Source organism: Ranitomeya imitator, chromosome 5 (assembly GCF_032444005.1).
Source record: "Ranitomeya imitator isolate aRanImi1 chromosome 5, aRanImi1.pri, whole genome shotgun sequence".
Lineage (NCBI taxonomy): Eukaryota > Metazoa > Chordata > Amphibia > Anura > Dendrobatidae > Ranitomeya > Ranitomeya imitator.
The window spans coordinates 634612294-634627712 of record NC_091286.1 but is presented as its reverse complement, the minus strand read 5'-3'; the positions used below and the strand labels follow the sequence as shown (position 1 = coordinate 634627712).

The 15419-nt window shown below is 43.1% G+C and overlaps 1 protein-coding gene across 1 annotated transcript in view; it reads left to right on the top strand.

The window, feature by feature from the left end:
• The window catches only part of NBAS (NBAS subunit of NRZ tethering complex), an 854371-nt gene that overhangs the window by 298363 nt on the left and 540589 nt on the right, over positions 1–15419 (top strand). The gene's annotated exons all lie outside the window — the stretch shown is intronic.

Genomic DNA, 15419 nt, shown 5'->3' with positions numbered 1-15419 from the left:
TGGGGGTGGGGGATTAGTGGTGCGTCTTATATTCGAAATATACTTACAAATAATGTGGCAGCAGCATGAATCTGGCGATTCTGCGGCGATCCCGGTCCAACGCTGCTGGGCGATGTACAGACTCCTTTCCCAGGCTGATGTGGCGGTGGTACGGAAGGGGAGGGTAGTCCGCTGGCATTTTGTGAAAGCCTGGAGGCCGCCGAACATCCATTGCTGTGATGCGGTGGCCTCTGGGAAAATGGCCGCCGGGGGTGGTGCATGCTCAGATTGAGATCTCAGCAGCAAGATCTCGTCCCAAGATCATGGGAGATAAGAACATTACAAATCCCTTCTTTGAGGCAGACTCCTCTTAGAAACTGTTTCAAACGTAACACTGCCAAGTCAAGATGCTGCAATAATCTCCGTAACAATTCAACGACCTTTTTAAAGCCATTATACTGTCTGGAGGACTATGTGGGGCCCATGATACTGTATGGAGGACTGTGTAGGGCCCATGATACTGTATGGATGACTATGTGGGGCCCATGATACTGTATGGAGGAATATGTGGGGCCCATGATATTGTATGGAGGACTATGTAGGGCCCATGATACTGTATGGAGGACTATGTAGGGCCCATGATACTGTATGGAGGACTATGTAGGGCCCATTATACTGTATGGAGGAATATGTGGGGCCCATGATACTGTATGGAGGACTTTGTGGGGCCCATGTTACTGTATGGAGGACTATGTGGGGACCATGATACTGTATGGAGGACTTTGTGGGGCCCATGATACTGTTTGGAGGAATATGTGCAGCCCATGATACTGTTTGGAGGACTATGTGTGGCCCCTGTTACTGTATGGAGGACTATGTGGGGCCCATTATAGTGTACGGAGGACTATGTGAGGCCCATTATGCTTTATGAAGGACTTGTGGGGCTATTATTCTGTTTGGAGGACTATGTGCGGCCTGTTATACTACAGTGGCATGTAAAAGTTTGGGCACCCATGGTCAAAATTACTGTTATTGTGAACAGTTAATCAAGTTGAATATGAAATGATCTCTAAAAGGCGTAAAGAAAAGGATGACACATTCCTTTATATTTTAGTAAAATGAAAATGCATTGTCATTTCTTACATTTTAAAAACGACGAAAAGGAAAACGGACCTATGCAAAAGTTTAGGCACCCTTGGAGATGTGCGCTTCGGGAACTTTGACCAAGGTTTCAGACCTTAATTAGCCTGTTAGGGTTACGGCTTGTTCACTATCATCGTTAGGAAACGCCAGGTGATGTAAATTTCTTATCTTTACAAAAACAAAGCTTCTTCTAACCTTATGCCAAAAAAACAGCAGCCATGTGTTCTTCTAAGCAGCTTCCCAGCACTCCGAAAATGGTGGTGGGCCACAAAGCAGAAGGCTATAAGAAGATAGCAGTGCGTCTTCAAGTTGCCCTTTTCCTCTGTTCGAAATGTACTTAAGAAATAGCACTTAACAGGAACAATGGAGGTCAAGATAAGGTCTGGAAGACAGGCCAACTTTGTGAGAACTGCTCATAGGATTGCTAGAGAGGCAAACCTGTACCCCCACTTTACTGTAAAAGACCTTTAGAAAAATTTAGCACTCTGGTGTTGTGGTGCACTGTAAAACTGTTCAGACAAAAATGACCTTCATGGAAAGAGTCGTTGGAAGAAAACCTCTCCTGTGTCCTCACCATGAAATTCAGTGTCAGAAATATGGCAAAGAACATCTAAACAAGCCTGATGCGTTTTGGAAACAAGTCCTGTGGACCAATGAGGTTAAAATAGAACTCTTTGGCCACAATGGTCAAAGGTATGTGTGGAGAAAAAAAGAGCACAGCAATTCAGGGAAAGAATTATCTCGCCAACAATTAAGTATGACGGTGGATTAATCATGGGGTTATGTTAGAGCCAATGGCAAGTGGAATATATCACGGGTAGAGGGAAAAATGGATTCAATGACATTTCACCAAATTCCCTCTGTGGAAAAGCTTAAGTTTAAAAGATAATGGCTCCTACAAATGGATAATGATCCTAAACAAACATCAAAATCCACAATAGACGACGTCAAAAGGCGCAAGCTGAAGGTTTTACAATGGCCCTCAAAGTCCCCTGATCTGAAGATAATTGAAAATCTGTGGCTAGACCTCAAAGAGCAGTGCATGCAAGACAACCCTGGAATCTCACAGAACAGGAAAAATGGATGAAAATCTCTCATGCAAGAATTAAGACCCTTGGCTGACTACAAGGAGTGTTTAGAAGCTGTGGTATTTCCAAAAGGGTGTGCTACTAGATACTAATCGTGCACGGTGCCCAAACTTTTGCACTCTCATAGAAAAGGAGCATCCTGTCAATCGTTCCTGTGTATGGCGGAGTGGTGGGGAGGCCTTTTGTGGGTTAAACAAGAAAATCACTGAGTCAACAGTTTTCTAATGTGTTTCGGGGCCTTTGCTTCCCTCTCACCGTACAGAACACAGGCACATCTGGCCATGCTGGGGATGGGCATCAAGAAAGAGGTTTTTTGAACAAATTAGTTTATTCAGCCACTCGTGTACCTAATATGTATTAACAACCAAAGATGTTAAAAATTTAACGAAGGCTGTCAGTAATCAGTGTAGATGTGGAAATCTGCACTTGCAGGTTTGCTCTGAACCAGAGTAGAGATCCAAGGCTGGTGCTCACAGAGCGACCATGTGTTACATGGCCACCAATTAATTCACTGGCATGTAATACCACTCTGATCCTGTAGTGGCCACTGCAGGATAAATGTGTGATCGTCCTGGGGATCACCTAAACTTACCTCTAGTTTTTACTCTGATTAACCCAATCTATTTTGTTAGAACCCCTTTAAGTGTGGAGAATTTCTTATATTTGTTCTTTACTGATAAAGCCTTAGACAATCCTTACCGCTTAGGACTATTGGGTATGTTGATTTCATACTGTACCTGTCTTTTCCCAGGTTAGTTTGTCTCATGAATGAATTTTGCAGGCACCCTCCTCTCTAATTATATATCTTAGGTGGATATCTCTGACCCGCTCTGATCAGTCACTTTCTTTGTTTTTTTCCCCCCATGCATCGAGGCATTCAGTAGTTTTAATGGTATATTTACCAGCACTTAGTGGAGTTTGGCAATAACACAAGTTCACGGTTTACAGGAGGAAAGTTTTATTTCACCGCTAAGTTTTAATAAACCAAGTCTCCCTTATCTGTGCCTCACCGGTGATCTAATTTGTTTCGAAGAGGGTCAAACCTCGCACAGAAACTGGCTGGCTTTAGTTAAATGTTGTCGGGTTTTTAATCTGAACTCCCGGCAGGTATTCAGCATCCTTGTTATACTTCAATGGTGATTTCTCTGGACGTAGAACTCTCCAGCAGACGGAGATGGTGCTAATGATGCCGCTTTAGGAGAACATTGTCTCATCAATTTTAGCTGAATTTATACCGATTAGCCGTAGCATTTATACAGCTCTGACCCAGCAAGGCATGGATGTCTGCGCCATCGGATTGAGATACCGGGAATTTGGAGTCAAAACATCACCTTGAAGTTTTTCTATTACTTTTCACAGTGTTTCTTTGTAGTTTTTGCTGTGTGACAGCAGCATTATTCTGCCGAGAGGCCACTTTCCTTAAGTAATCCTGCTCTTGTGAAAGGGTGCGCTTCGTGTGTGCTCTGTTTAGGTTGATGGTACTTTTGTCATCAGTGCCATGATCCAAGGTTTCCCAGTAGAAGAGGCCTCCACTGGACTGGCTTCCCCCCACATTGAATCCAAGTGCCATCTCTTCACCAGGTAATGCGCACCCGGTCGTCCAGGGAAGGGTGAATCGTCAGACCAAGCCACCTTCCTCCACTGCTCCATGGTGCAGTTCTAATCATCAAGTTGTGGGCCTCCTAAACAACGGACATTCTTCGACTTGAGCGCTGACTACTCTATACCCAGATGCTCTAAAGTCTTTCTGCTATGTTTTAACTATTTTCAGCAGTTTGTTTTACGGCTGCTCTTTTGTGATGATTGAGTGGTTCTTCCTTTGACCTCTTGATTGCTTTAGTCAGTGGTATCATCATTGACATAATTGTTGTAAGTTACTAAAAACTGCATATGGGGATGGCTCCACAAGACCTGTTTTTAAGATGGTCCGCCCCAGATACATAGCCGTCACAATATGTCCCAGTCAAGCATCTTATACATGAAGGAATCTAGTTTCTTCCTAGAAGACGTTGTTGGGCTGGTAGATGGCCCTGTTTTGGATAACCTCATAAGAAATATGTCAATGGAGAGCCCATTATCTATAGAGATGGAGGACATCTGTTGATGGTTTATTTCTAGTTTCCTACCTCTACCATGCTTAGAAACAATTACGACTACAGAGAAAGCTCTTTGAGACTACCACAGAAGAATCCCAGTGCCAGATGTGTAGGGTGCAGACCATAGATCCACACATGAGACCCAACAGACAGGAGCCCTCACTTATTAAACTCATGGTTTGTGTGTAAGCCTATATTCTGTGCATGGACTTTTTGGTGATGGTGGCACCAATACTTTACCATCTTGTGTGTGTTTTGCTTCTTGTAGTTAGATTATGGTTTATCAACTTAATTGATATCTTCTCTTTTTGTGTTTTGTTGACTTGTGCCTGCTTATTTCTTCGTAACATCAAATTTTTTTTTTCTAATGTTTTTCACATTATAGAAGTATTTTCACCTTACAGTATTTGTTTTTTGCCTGTTGTATTGATCGACCAGTGTCTGCGGTAACCTTTTCGGACATTTGTTTGACTTGTTTTAGGACATCTTTTTGGTTCTGATTGTTGGCGTATGCACCAAATCCAGACTTGGGTTGTGTTCAGCAAACCCCAGTTGGCAAAATGTTTGTTAGTTTAATACTGTGCTGTATGACCTTTTTGCTAGGTTTATGCTGGCTCTCTTGTAAGTCTTCATGTCGTGATGATAAAATGAATGGTTGCTATATGTCTTAAATAAACCATTTACCACAGACCTGTAAAAGACCCACAACGGGGACTGGTCCTGGTCCTGGGCCGTGGAGCCGTGGTTGGGAACCCCTGCACTAGAGTCATCTTTCTACCTCCAGTTGATGACACTAGTCCGCTTTCTACCTCCAGTTGATGACACTAGCCAGCTTTCTACCTCTAGTTGATGACACTAGTCTGCTTTCTACCTCCAGTTGATGACTCTAGTCCCCTTTCTACCTCAAGTTGATGACCTTAGTCAGCCTTCTACCTCCAGTTGATGACACTAGTCCGCTTTCTACCTCCAGTTGATGACACTAGCCAGCTTTCTACCTCTAGTTGATGACACTAGTCAGCTTTCTACCTCCAGTTGATGACTCTAGTCCCCTTTCTACCTCAAGTTGATGACATTAGTCAGCCTTCTACCTCCAGTTGATGACACTAGTCAGCTTTCTACATCCAGTTGATGACACTAGTCAGCTTTGTGCCTCCAGTTGATGACACTAGTCAGCTTTCTACCTCCAGTTGATGACATTAGTCGGCTTTCTACCTCCAGTTGATGACTCTAGTCCCCTTTCTACCTCAAGTTGATGACATTAGTCAGCCTTCTACCTCCAGTTGATGACACTAGTCAGCTTTCTACATCCAGTTGATGACACTAGTCAGCTTTGTGCCTCCAGTTGATGACACTAGTCAGCTTTCTACCTCCAGTTGATGACATTAGTCGGCTTTCTACCTCCAGTTGATGACACTAGTCAGCTTTCTACCTCCAGTTGATGACACTAGTCAGCTTTCTACCTCCAGTTGATGACACTAGTCAGCTTTCTACCTCCAGTTGATGACACTAGTCGGCTTTCTATCTCCAGTTGATGACAATAGTACGCTTTCTACCTCCAGTTGATGACACTAGTCACCTTTCTACCTCTAGTTGATGACACTAGTCAGCTTTCTACCTCCAGTTGATGACACTAGTCACCTTTCTACCTCTAGTTGATGACTCTAGTCACCTTTCTACCTCCAGTTGATAACACTAGTCGGCTTTCTATTTCCAGTTGATGACACTAGTCAGCTTTCTACCTCCAGTTGATGACACTAGTCAGCTTTCTACCTCCAGTTGATGACTCTAGTCACCTTTCTACCTCCAGTTGATGATACTAGAGTCCGCTTTCTACCTCCAGTAGTCTACAGTCTACATCCCTGCTGGTGTCATTAGGGAATCATTTTTCTTCCTCTTGAAGAAGCGCTATTTTGCATACTTTCTTCCCAGGGAGCATCACCTGTCCACGAGGAGAAACGGTACAGCATAGACCATTTTAGATTGAGTTACAACATAAATGACAAACCTCCTCAAATATATCATCTTCAACAACACTTTTCAAGGCTTTTTCCTCCTCTTTGTGCTTACAATATTATTACAATATCGTTATCGTTCTCCTGAAAGTAAGTATTTCTAGAATAGGCAGCTGCTTTCAGTCTTTTGAGGCCTCCTTTACTGCTTGATGTAATTGGTCATGACAGGGTGTTGATAGCAATTGATTTTTCGTCTCTACTCCTTTGTCAAGGAGAAAATCAAACCTGCATTCCTTTATGGAGAATCTACAGCGGCACTTTGCACTAGCGAAATGTGTTAATGCATTATACATGTACGCAAATGTCAGAGACTCGAATCGCCCAGGTGGTAATGGCAGGGTCCGAGAAGCAGAATTCTGAATCGCTATCGCTTGCAATGACCTTGCTTGTACTTTCCCCATTTCCCTTAAGCACTAACATATTTGTTACGGTCACTGGTGCAATATAATCCATGTACTGTGTCTGCACAGAAGCAAACCTGGCCTTGCTTTTCATAGTAGCCGGTATATGAATGTATATCTTTTTACGTGTATGTTTGTGTGTGTGTGTGTGTGTATGTATATATATATATGTATATATGTGTATATATATATATATATATATATATATATATATATATATGTATGTATATATATGTGTGTACATATATATACATACATACATACATACATACATTGGGGCAAAAAAGTATTTAGTCAGCAATAGTGCAAGTTCCACCACTTAAAAAGATGAGAGGCATCTGTAATTTACATCATAGGTAGACCTCAACTATGGGAGACAAACTGAGAAAAAAAAATCCAGAAAATCACATTGTCTGTTTTTTTAACATTTTATTTGCATATTATGGTGGAAAATAAGTATTTGGTCAGAAAAAAAATCTCCTCTCAATACTTTGTAATATATCCTTTGTTGGCAATGACAGAGCTCAAACGTTTTCTGTAAGTCTTCACAAGGTTGCCACACACTGTTGTTGGTATGTTGGCCCATTCCTCCATGCAGATCTCCTCTAGAGCAGTGATGTTTTTGGCTTTTCGCTTGGCAACACGGACTTTCAACTCCCTCCAAAGGTTTTCTATAGGGTTGAGATCTGGAGACTGGCTAGGCCACTCCAGGACCTTGAAATGCTTCTTACGAAGCCACTCCTTCGTTGCCCTGGCGGTGTGCTTTGGATCATTGTCATGTTGAAAGACCCAGCCACGTTTCATCTTCAATGCCCTTGCTGATGGAAGGAGGTTTGCACACAAAATCACACGATACATGGCCCCATTCATTCTTTCATGTACCCGGATCAGTCGTCCTGGCCCCTTTGCAGAGAAACAGCCCCCAAAGCATGATGTTTCCACCACCATGCTTTACAGTAGGTATGGTGTTTGATGGATGCAACTCAGTATTCTTTTTCCTCCAAACACGACAAGTTGTGTTTCTACCAAACAGTTCCAGTTTGGTTTCATCAGACCATAGGACATTCTCCCAAAACTCCTCTGGATCATCCAGATGCTCTCTAGCAAACTTCAGACGGGCCCGGACATGTACTGGCTTAAGCAGTGGGACACGTCTGGCACTGCAGGATCTGAGTCCATGGTGGCGTAATGTGTTACTTATGGTAGGCCTTGTTACATTGGTCCCAGCTCTCTGCAGTTCATTCACTAGGTCCCCCCGCGTGGTTCTGGGATTTTTGCTCACCGTTCTTGTGATCATTCTGACCCCATGGGGTGGGATTTTGCGTGGAGCCCCAGATCGAGGGAGATTATCAGTGGTCTTGTATGTCTTCCATTTTCTAATTATTGCTCCCACTGTTGATTTCTTCACTCCAAGCTGGTTGGCTATTGCAGATTCAGTCTTCCCAGCCTGGTGCAGGGCTACAATTTTGTTTCTGGTGTCCTTTGACAGCTCTTTGGTCTTCACCATAGTAGAGTTTGGAGTCAGACTGTTTGAGGGTGTGCACAGGTGTCTTTTTATACTGATAACAAGTTTAAACAGGTGCCATTACTACAGGTAATGAGTGGAGGAAAGAGGAGACTCTTAAAGAAGAAGTTACAGGTCTGTGAGAGCCAGAAATCTTGATTGTTTGTTTCTGACCAAATACTTATTTTCCACCATAATATGCAACTAAAATGTTAAAAAAACAGACAATGTGATTTTCTGGATTTTTTTTCTCAGTTTGTCTCCCATAGTTGAGGTCTACCTATGATGTAAATTACAGACGCCTCTCATCTTTTTAAGTGGTGGAACTTGCACTATTGCTGACTGACTAAATACTTTTTTGCCCCACTGTGTGTGTGTATATATATATATATATATATATATATATATATATATATATATATATATATATATATATATTTATATATTTTTTTTTAAATGTATGTATTGGTATAATAAGGAGCTTTCGTGTCTTCACATATGCAGCTTCCATCTCTTTAGGCCAGCACACTATGCCAGCAGGGTATCTGATAACTGGCAGGGCATATGTATTGATGGCGCGGATTTTATTCTTCCCATTGAGCTGGCTCTTCAGGATTTGTCTGCTTTCACACATCAGGCTTTTTGTTTCAGGTACGATCCGGCAATTTTTGAAAAAACATCCGTTTTTTTTACGCCTGATCTGTTTTTTTCCCATAGAGTTGTATTAGCGCCGGATTGTGCCTGATGGCCAGACGTTTCGTCTGTTTTTTCCGGATCCGTCCAAATAGTCGTTTCCGGCGGGCGGAGAAAATGTCCACTGCAACTTTTTTTCGTCTGGCGGAAAAAAACGCACAGTGCCGGAATAGGCCAAAAACACATGAAACTGAGGTGTGAAACAATAAATCCAGCGCCCGGATCCGGTTTTCAAAGCATTTTCCATAAAAATCATGCAGATTTTCCGTTCTGGTCTCTCTCCCTCTCTCTCCCCCGAAACAGGAAGTCAAAAATCCATGTGCATTAAAGAAGGACGGATCCAACTAAATAACGGATCCGGCGCATCGATTTTTCACAATTTGCGCCGGATCCGTTTTTTTTTTTTTTTTACAAATTGGCTGGATTTAGCCTGAAAACAAAAAACGGATGTGTGAAACTAGCCTTAGACTTTGATGGTATTTGGATGTTGCTGCTTTCCTTGCCTCCTCATCATGGTTACCGTACCCCTGTGTGATGCCGAGGTACTTGTAGTACTGTATGTCTGTACATCTGCTATGAGTCCTGCTGGTAATTCCACTCCATCAGTCTTGACGACCTTGCCTCTCTTTACTACCAACCGGCCGCACATCTCCAATCCAAAGGACATCTCGATGTCTTCACTGTAGATTCTTGTCAGGTGGATTAGTGAATTGATGCCTCTTTTTTTTTTTTTTTTTTGCATACAGCTTGATGTCATCTATGTACAGGAGGTGGTTGATGGTGCTTTCACTCTTGAACTTCTATCCATAGCCAGACTCTGTAATTATCTGACTGAGGGGATTCAAGCCTATGCAGAACAGCAATGGGGACAGTGCATGACCTTGGTATATGAGGAATTTGATTGTCACTTGTGCTAGTTGGCTTCAGTTGACTTCCAAAGGTGTTCTCCATAACCCCATTGAATTTCTGAGGAAGGTTCTTCAGGTAATTTCCTGTTGACATTGTAGAGAGCCAAGCATTCACAGATCCATGTGTGTGGCATTGAGTCATAGGCTTTCCTGTAGTCAATCCAGGCTGTGTTGAGATTGGTCTGTCTGGATCTTGAGACTTGAGCGACTGCTCTACTAGGAGCTGGTGCTTAGAGCCTCTGGTGTCCCAATGCCTTCCTCAGCTGGATTCATGTACTGGATCATATGGTTCTGTAGCTTAGTGGCTTTGATGCCTGACAGGAGTTTCCATGTTGTTGTAAGGCAGGTTATTGGGTAGTAGTTGGATGGAACTGTTCCTTTTTTGTGAGGATCCTTCATGATCAGAACTGTTCTTCCTTGTGTTAGCCAAGCTGGGTGGTGGCCTACTTCTAGCTGTTGGTTCATCTGCTTTGCCATGCGTTCATGTACCTCTGTTAATTTCTTTAGCCAGTAGGTGTGGATCATGTCTCGCCCAGGTGCTATTCAGCTCTTCATGTTCTTGACCCGCTGTTGGATGTCTGCTTATGTAATACTGACTGGTTCTTGCTCTAGGTGGTTGCTGTATATCATTCTCAGATCTTGCAGCCACATTGCACTGGTGTTGTGTGTTTTTTCCTTCTCCCATATGTTCCTCCAGTATTGTTCAGACTCTGCTATTGGACGAGCTGCTGCCTTCCTGCTGTCGCTCTGTAGTTCGGAGTACACATTGGTTTGTACCAGTAGCCAATTTATCATCAGATGAAGGTAAAGTAGGTCAATGACCTATATTTTCCTTCATTTGCGGTGAGGCGCCCTCTGCTGGTTGTTCCTCGAGCGTGGGAAATTTCCTAGAAAGCTCCCAGGCTCGAGTTCATATGAGGACAACCAGCAGAGGGCGCCTCAACGCAAGTGAAGGTAAATATAGGTCATTGACCTACTTTACCTTCATTCCCCGGGGTTTTGCAGCCACGAGCACCGCTGCATTAGCAGAGCTCCTGGCTGTAAAATATTTTAACCCCTTCAGATGGATTTACATCGTGGGACGTTACAGATCTTTGGAAGGTATGTATATTGTTGGTTTATTATTTTTTCTTTGTTACAGAGCGATGGTCTTCAGATGGATTGAGCGTAGAATAAAATATTACAACAACCTTTGTTTTTATTTCATTAAAATACTTTTTAATAATGTGTTTGTGTTTTTTTTAACCCTTTACTACTATTGGATTAATAATGGATAGGTGTCAGAATTGACGCCTCTCCATTATTAATTTGGCTTAATGTCACCTTACAATAGCAAGGTGACATTAACCCTTCATTACCCCATATCCTACCGCTACACGGGAATGGGAAGAGAGTGGCCAAGTGCCAGAATAGGCGCATCTTCCAGATGTGCCTTTTCTGGGGTGGCTGGAGGCAGATGTTTTTAGCCAGGGGGGGGGGCCAATTACTGTGGACCCTCTCCAGGCTATTAATATCTGCCCTCAGTCGCTGGCTTTACTACTCTGGCGGAGAAAATTGCGCGGGAGCCCACGCCAATTTTTTCCGCCATTTAACCCTTTAATTTAATAGAACGGCCAAATTTTGCATATACACACCACTAACATTAGTAGTGTGGAATATGCAAAAAAAATGGGAATATGAGATGGTTTACTGTATGTAAACCATGTCTCATATCATGTCGGGTTTAGGAAAAGCCGGCAATTGAATTACTGGCTTTAAAGCTATCTAGCGCTGTATGAAATATTAATATATATACATATATGTGTCTACTGACATATATGTATATATATATATATATATATATATATATATATATATATATATATATATATATATATATATATATATATATATACAGTATATATGTTTTTATGTTTTTTTTTACACATGGATCCCCTGTATAGCCGTATGTCGGTTTTGCAAGCCTGCGAGAAAAACACGCAGTACGGATGCCATACGGATTACATACGGAGGATGCCATGCGCAAAATACGCTGACACACCCTGCCTACGGAGGGGCTACGGACCACTATTTTGGGGACTTTTAAGCGTATTACGGCCATAATATACTTGACCGTATTGTCTTACGCCGAGTGTGACGCCGGCCTAAGAGTCAGACCATGGAGATGATCCCAAAGACCATAAAGTCACATGTAGTGGGTAGCGACTGTTGTAAAGATCTATATCAAACATCAAGCATCACAATTACCCAAAACAGATTATATATATCATAACGTGCCTGGCTTAACCATTCAAATGCCTGCCAATGTGATGTCCAGTGCAGCCCCGATGCGTGTTTCGCGTGTGCTTCCTCAGGGAGGATTATTGGTCTGGTATAAAGAGGAGATCCAACAGTACATCAAACTGGTGAAGAGAGGAGTCACATATTGATCAGCATCAGCAGCTCCATCTTCACCTCTCAGTCTGATGACTACATTTGCGGCAGCTACATTACGCAGCCAGAGTTACCTTGCTTCAATCCAGACAGCTATGAGATCTTACAAGGAGAAGCTGCCCATCATCAGGCCTTGGGCAAAGTTCTCATCTTTGGTAAGGCCAATGCAAGAAAAGGGAGAGATGACTTTCTGACCACAGAAGGAAAAACTTACGCGCGCACACATACTATACCCACACATGTGCACACGCTATACCTGTACACGCACACTATACCCATACAGGCGCGCACACACACACTATACCCACACACACACTATACCCATATACGCACACACACTGTACCCATATACGCACACACTGTACCCATATACGCACACACTATACCTACACGCACACTATACCCACACACACATACTATACCCATATACGCACACACACTCTGCACCCATATACACACACACTGTACCCATATACGCACACTGTACCCATATATGCACATACTGTACCCATATACGCACACACTATACCCATATACGCACACACTATACCTACACACGCACACTATACCCACACACACATACTATACCCATATACGCACACACACTGTACCCATATACGCACACACACTGTACCCATATACGCACACACTGTACCCATAAACGCACACTATACCCATATACGCACACACTATACCTACACACGCACACACTATACCTACACACGCACACTATACCAACACACACACATACTATACCCATACACACACACACTATACCCATACACACACACACTATACCCATACACGCGCACACACTATACCCATGCACGCGCACACACTATACCCACACACGCACACTATACCCACATGCGCGCACACACTATACACGCACACTATACCCACACACGCACACTATACGCACACATACTATACCCACACACGCGCGCACACACACTATACCCACACACGCGCGCACACACTATACCCACACACACTATACCCACACACGCGCACACACACTATACCCATACACGCACACACTATACCCATACAAATATACACTATACCCATACAAACATACACTATACCCATACAAACACACATACACTATATTCATATACACACACACACACACACACACACACACACACACACACACACACACACACACACACACACACACACACTATACCCATACACATGCATGGAGGCCTCCACCCTAAGTCTAACACCCAAAGATTGTAAACCAACAGAAAGGAGGGTGGTGGAGGCTTGAAAGGCATCCAAGGCACCATCACGGATGTAACAAGGCTATCCAGGAATACATCAGAAAAATGGCACCAAAAGATGAGATGCTGAGAGAAAGCCTAAGGCAACAACAACAGATCTGGAATGAAGAACAGGAACATGAAGCACCATGGCGAGACAAGCCGCTGCATGGGATGTACAATCGCCAGATAATGGAGGTGGCTGACATGGAGAAATCCTACCAATGGCTGGAGAAAGCTGGACTCCGAGACAGCACAGAGGCAGTAATCATAGAGGAACAAGAGCACACACTAAGTACCAGATCCATAGAAGCAGGAATCTACCACACAACACAAGACCCAAGGTGCAGACTATGCAAAGAAACCTCAGGAACAGTCCGACACATAGTGGCAGGATGCAAAATGCAAGCAGGAACGGCGTATACCAAACGCCACAACCAAGTAGCGGGAATTTTATACAGGAACATCTGCACAGCATATGGGATAAGGCCCCCTAAGTCCAGGTGGGAGACCCCAGAAAAAGTGGTGGAGAATGAAAGGGCTAAAATCCTGTGGGACTTCAAGATCCAGACGGATAAGCAGGTGTTGGCTAACCAACCAGACATTGTCATAGTAGACAAGGATCAGAATATAGCAATGATAATAGATGTGGCAGTGCCAAGTGACAGCAACATCAGAAAGAAGGAATATGAGAAGCTGGAGAAATACCAGGGCCACAAAGTAGAACTGGAGAAGATGTGGAAGGTGAAGGCAACAGTGATTCCCGTGGTGATAGGAGCACTTGGAGCAGTGACCCCTATGTTGGGAAAATGGCTACAGCAGATCCCAGGAGAAAAATCTGAACTCTGTCCAGAAAGAGCAATGCTGGGAACAACGGAGGTCCTGCGCAGAACCCGCAAACTCCCAGGCCTCTGATAGAGGACCTTAGAATGAGAAAGTATGGCATAAAGTGAATATTCAAATTATTACACGTTTCAATCCATTAGTGATGATTACTGGATTCGATAATGGAGCCTAATTAGTTTTTTTTCTAATTGTGATGGCCTTATTATCCATTCACTTGAGCCGAATGTCATGTAGTAAAAAAAAAAAATTCTGGCCAAATTACTAGCTGCAGTTTGGGACTTTTTCTTGAAATAAATGGGATTTTCTAATTTAAACTTTTTTTATTTTTTTGTAACTTTTCGAACAGCCCTTTGTTGGGTTTGCAGACCTGCCTACTGACTGAGGAAGTCTGACACATTACATAGTCCCTATAGTTTGTGAGAACGGCACCTCTAAGGCCGGAGTCACACTACAGCGAGATACGGCCGAGTCTCGTAGGTTAAAACCAAGCTCTGGCACTCCGGAGCGGAGCGTGCGGCTCCTAGTGTTGCTGTGCGGCTGCACGCTCCTCTCCGGAGTGCCGGTGCCAGAGCTTGGTTTTAACCTGCGGGACTCGGCCGTATCTCGCTGTTTGTGATCCCGGCCTAATTCCTTTCTTACTATCTTCGGGCCGTAGCTCGACTGTTATTCTTTTGTTAATATCAAGTGTTAATTTCTTTTTATTGATTTTTATGCCTGAATGAAAAACTTTACATTTTTTTTGTATCATTTTTTAGTTCTTTAATACTACCGAATTATACAATATACCCAAGACCACTTATTTTATCAGGTACAGGTTACTTTTCTTGTGACCGTTTCCACCGAACAGCCTTTGATAGGTGATGAGCATAGCATGGATTACCTGCTACCTGTCAGGGGTGCGATATATTGGGCAGTAAGTGAACAGTCCGTTCTTCAAGTTGCTGAATTCAAAGCAATGACAAATGAGCAAGGATATGAGTGACTTAGTCAAGGATGAAATGACTATACTGGTGAGGGTGATACAAGGTGAGTACCTACAATTTCAAAG